This window comes from Salvelinus namaycush, unplaced genomic scaffold (assembly GCF_016432855.1).
Source record: "Salvelinus namaycush isolate Seneca unplaced genomic scaffold, SaNama_1.0 Scaffold64, whole genome shotgun sequence".
NCBI lineage: Eukaryota > Metazoa > Chordata > Actinopteri > Salmoniformes > Salmonidae > Salvelinus > Salvelinus namaycush.
In genome coordinates this window covers 185,328-191,308 of record NW_024061353.1, presented here as the reverse complement: position 1 = coordinate 191,308, position 5,981 = coordinate 185,328, and positions in this window count along the sequence as shown.

Below are 5,981 nucleotides of genomic sequence, written 5' to 3'. Positions count from 1 at the left end.
TTATTATAGATGACATCCCACACCGTAGCAGCATAGCATTTATGTCATTATTATAGATGACATCCCACACCGTAGCAGCATAGCCTTTATGTCATTATTATAGATGACATCCCACACCGTAGCAGCATAGCCTTTATGTCATTATTATAGATGACATCCCACACCGTAGCAGCATAGCCTTTATGTCATTATTATAGATGACGTCCCACACCGTAGCAGCATAGCCTTTATGTCATTATTATAGATGACATCCCTCACCGTAGCACGTAGCAGCATAGCCTTTATGTCATTATTATAGATGACATCCCACACCGTAGCAGCATAGCCTTTATGTCATTATTATAGATGACATCCCACACCGTAGCACGTAGCAGCATAGCCTTTATGTCATTATTATAGATGACATCCCACACCGTAGCAGCATAGCCTTTATGTCATTATTATAGATGACATCCCACACCGTAGCAGCATAACCTTTATGTCATTATTATAGATGACATCCCACACCGTAGCAGCATAGCCTTTATGTCATTATTATAGATGACGTCCCACACCGTAGCAGCATAGCCTTTATGTCATTATTATAGATGACATCCCACACCGTAGCAGCATAGCCTTTCTGTCATTATTATAGATGACATCCCACACCGTAGCACGTAGCAGCATAGCCTTTATGTCATTATTATAGATGACATCCCACACCGTAACACGTAGCAGCATAGCCTTTATGTCATTATTATAGATGACATCCCACACCGTAACACGTAGCAGCATAGCCTTTATGTCATTATTATAGATGACATCCCACACCGTAGCAGCATAGCCTTTATGTCATTATTATAGATGACGTCCCACACACCGTAGCAGCATAGCTTTTATGTCATTATTATAGATGACATCCCACACCGTAGCAGCATAGCCTTTATGTCATTATTATAGAAGACATCCCACACCGTAGCAGCATAGCCTTTATGTCATTATTATAGATGACGTCACACACCGTAGCAGCATAGCCTTTATGTCATTATTATAGATGACATCCCACACCGTAGCAGCATAGCCTTTATGTCATTATTATAGATGACATCCCACACCGTAGCAGCATAGCCTTTATGTCATTATTATAGATGACATCCCACACCGTAGCAGCATAGCCTTTATGTCATTATTATAGATGACATCCCACACCGTAGCAGCATAGCCTGTATGTCATTATTATAGATGACGTCCCACACCGTAGCAGCATAGCCTTTATGTCATTATTATAGATGACATCCCACACCGTAGCAGCATAGCCTTTATGTCATTATTATAGATGACATCCCACACCGTAGCAGCATAGCCTTTATGTCATTATTATAGATGACATCCCACACCGTAGCAGCATAGCCTTTATGTCATTATTATAGATGACATCCCACACCGTAGCAGCATAGCCTTTATGTCATTATTATAGATGACATCCCACACCGTAGCAGCATAGCCTTTATGTCATTATTATAGATGACGTCCCACACCGTAGCATCATAGCCTTTATGTCATTATTATAGATGACGTCCCACACCGTAGCAGCATAGCCTTTATGTCATTATTATAGATGACGTCCCACACCGTAGCAGCATAGCCTTTATGTCATTATTATAGATGACGTCCCACACCGTAGCAGCATAGCCTTTATGTCATTATTGTAGATGACATCCCACACCGTAGCAGCATAGCCTTTATGTCATTATTATAGATGACGTCCCACACCGTAGCACGTAGCAGCGTAGCCATTATGTCATATATTAAACCACTGGCCGTGTTCGAGAGCATCAAATCCATGCTGCATTGTGGGTAAATGGTGACTGGCTGACTGATTTATAAATAATAATGAGTAGTTATTTATGATGTAAGGTGATTTGTAGATCAGTCAGTCGCCTGCAGTGTCGAACCAGCCCAATACCAAACCAATCAGGTGGTTGTTCGATGAAACGACTCTTCAGACGTCATTGATGACGTGCTGCTGATAAAGTGATACAGGCATCAACACAAAAAAAAGTTTACTGCTTTCAATGCAATGATTCAATTCAATTCAATGATACCTCCGGTATCAAACATAACATCCATATCGAAAAGTTGACCAAACAAAAAGGAGCAAGCAGGTTGATTTCCTCTTTTGATTTGAGCCCACGGCAAGAAGGCACCAGAGCCCACCGTGCTAACGGGTTCCCACTAGATAACACAACCACACAGTTAATGAAAAGCATGAGGTGAAGCTTGAGCTAGATATCAACCTATCGAGCTAGTGTGACCTTCCTGGTCTCTCAAGTCAGTGAGTCAACACAGGAAGGGGCAATGGATGGATAGTTCATTTATTTCCAAAGCTGCAATGATGGGACACACACAGTATGGATGAATGATCAGTAGTGACGGAATATAAATAGCACTCCCACAGCAATTCTACATTAATCTGCCCTATAATATACGAACAAAAAAACGATTGAAATGTCTATCAAAGTCATTGTGATCATATAGTGGATTTAACAATTCATACTAATTCATAAATTACTATAATAAAATAAATACATTGTTTCCATGTGTCTCATATTCACTACATCAGAATAAACTGTCATCCATTTTAGTATCAAAATATATCAAATTAACCTGAAGATTTACTCAATGTCCCCCTCTGGTGGCGAAGAAGTATAATACACCTAAACTAACAAAACCGGGCTAATAAACTGGCTGGTGTTCATGAATTTATAAAACATGTACTTTATACATTTATCATAAATGACCTGCATTAATGAGACACACAGTGTGGATGCACGATCAGTAGTAGACAGGGTAAAAATAGCACTCCTAAAGAAGATGCATTTTCCAGTTAGATACCAACTTGAAAGAGGGAACTTTAGCATATAACCCACATGGAAAACTGAGATTTGGCAAATAACATATAAAGAGAGGCTTACTTGACACTAAACCAACAACAGTAGTTCCTAAAACATAAATTGCTAATGTATGATTTAAAACGTGGATTTTATGATGTAATGTCAACTTTATACATTTCTATCCCAGGACCACATAATTTTCAAATTCTCCAAAAATCTGCTGTGGATTACCCAGAATCCAATACCTTTATCACTGAGTGTATTACACCGAGTGTAATGTAAACACACGAGCAGCTCAGCGGTCTGAGGCACTGCATCTCAGTGCTAGAGGCATCACTACAGACCTTGGTTCAAATCCAGGCTGTATCATAACAGGCCCATAGGGCAGCTCACAATTGGCCCAGCATCGTCTGGGTTAGGGTTTGGCCGGGGTAGGTCGTCAATGTATATAAGAATTTGTTCTTAACTGACTTGCCTAGTTAAATAAAGATTAAATATATTTAAAACATGTAGCTTCATTACACCGTTACACTGGCATACAAACTCAGTAGCACAGAGTAGATCATCCATATGACCTTGGGAAATAGTGCATTGTGGGTAGTTTAGAAGATTTCCCGAAATAAGTTTTTTTTTAAATGTAATAACGCAAAAACATAACTGTTTGTACTTATAGGTAACCATATCGTGACTACAACTAGCTTACTAAGTCTTTAACCACACTGTATTGTTACACTGGTGAGTAAAAACTAATGCTCCCTACACTTTAACTTGTTGTCTGAAGATAAAATATACATTTTACTCAACTGCGTTACCCATTCCAGTCAACAGATGGCGGTCTGCGACTTTAAGGTTATGCTGTTGGTGTGACGTATAATCTAGTGGACCGAACGCGTCTTTCAGCAGCAGCAACAATAGTTAGTCAGCCACCTCGGTAGCTTGCTAGACAAAATAGCCGAACCAATATAGCTCTTTAGACGCTTTAGTGTATATTAGCCACTGTGTTTTAAACCCACTTCTGTCGCCTAGTTAGTTATCCGATTTAATTTCACATTTACGGTGTTGTTATTAGTCAGCAAGCGGGCTTGTTAAGTTAGCATTAGCCTTGCTAGCTAACATCCCCGACCATGCGGTCACTAAGCTACTCCCGTGCAAAAGGAGAGGAGGTTATCACAGTAAAACAAGAAGTAGAGGATGAGGCCGTTACTCTGAAAGAAGAGGAAGAAGCGTTCAGGGTGAAAGAGGAGGAGGTTGTTACAGTAAAAGAAGAAGAGGATGCAGTTTATGGAGTGAAAGAGGAGGGAGAGATAACTGTTACATCGAAAAAGGAGGAGGAGGGACCTGGATATCTGGGCCCGGTTTCCCAAACGCATCTTAAGGCATCCAATGGTTCTAACGATGAATTTAGCCATAAGATGGTTTTGAGAAAATGTTCCCTGATTAACACTAGTAAGTACTGTCTTAAAAACAGAGGCACAAACTCTGCAGTTGTTGAACTGATGTTTGGTGTTAAAGGGGAAATCTGCAATTGCTACATCCATATTGTGACTTTTAAATAATTTATTTATAGCCATTGATTCTTGAAGAATATAACACATGCCTCATGAGCTTAGTTCAACTGTTGTACCCCATCAGAACCCCAAATAAGCTTTTTTTACTCTAATGTTTAGAAACAATGTAAACCAACATATTGCCTCAACATGGTTAAAACTATAATGTTGATATCATGGATGGTCTGTCTATGAATTTGAAAGTAGTTACATTTCTCTTATTACCAAAACAGTGGTGGAATGATTTTTTAAAACCGCAACAAAATGGCTGCTCAGAAACTTGGTTTGGTAAACAGCTGAGGGATGGGGGCTGGAGAAATGTAACCACTCTCAAATTCATAGAGAAAGCCATTGTAGCAACCTTCAGGCTATCCCCTGAATTCACTACACTATGAATACAAAGACTGGCCATCCATGAGGTCAAAATTATTGTTTTAAACAGAATTCTAGGCTATATAGTATATTCTAGAATTCATCCATGATGTCATAATGGTAGTTTAACCAGGTTTCTAGGCTATATAGTATATTCTAGAATTCATCCATTATGTCATAATGGTAGTTTAACCAGGTTTCTAGGCTATATAGTATATTCTAGAATTCATCCATGATGTCATAATGATAGTTTAACCAGGTTTCTTGGCTATATAGTATATTCTAGAATTCATCCATGATGTCATAATGATAGTTTAACCAGGTTACTAGGCTATATAGTATATTCTAGAATTACCAGTGTATATTTCCTGTGGGGGTCAAATTATTAGAGCTGTTGATAAGTCATTGTATAATATTCAGCAAATTTTTTTTATGCCCTTACTTTAAAGGCAAGACATACCTAGATGCAATTACATTCATGAATTGGTTTGAAACCTTTGTTTTAAACCCTTCTCAAAGTTGTTGCTTTAAGTTGTCTGATGCTTTAAGCATGCTGTTTAAGCATGCTGTTTGATTAAATAATTACAGATACACAAGTTACTCGAGGGAGCCAGTCATCAATATAACCGAGAAAAACTCTTCCCTCCCGCTGCTGCTGGACTTTGTAAATACTGTCGTTATGCTCCTGAAGTTTTCAGTAATTAACTACACCAGCGGTCGTCAAACTTTTCCATTTAGAGTGACAATGTATCTGACCATTTCTACCGATCTACGTGCCAGTTATGATTTTCATATGCACATTTTTGTGGAACAGTTTCATTTAATTTATAATCAAATTTATAATCAAAATCATTGTCTGTGATTAATCTACATTCTATCTAAATCTAAATGAAAATTTTACAAATCTAAAAGTAACTTTTATTGCCAACTATGTAAAAAAAAATAGCCAACATAAAAAATAAAAACATTGCATTCTGCAGGTAGAAAATATCCTGATAAAAATAAATATCCTAGAAATCACATTGGCTGCTCATGGCCTGTCTACAACAAACTTGAAACATTGTATCAACTATCAACTGGGTCCCCCGAAACTTGTGATGGCAAGCTTGCGACATTGTATAAAATATTCTGGGCCCTGAGAGTTTCCCGCGCCAGTGAGTTTGGGACAGACACAGCTGTAGGCTATTTG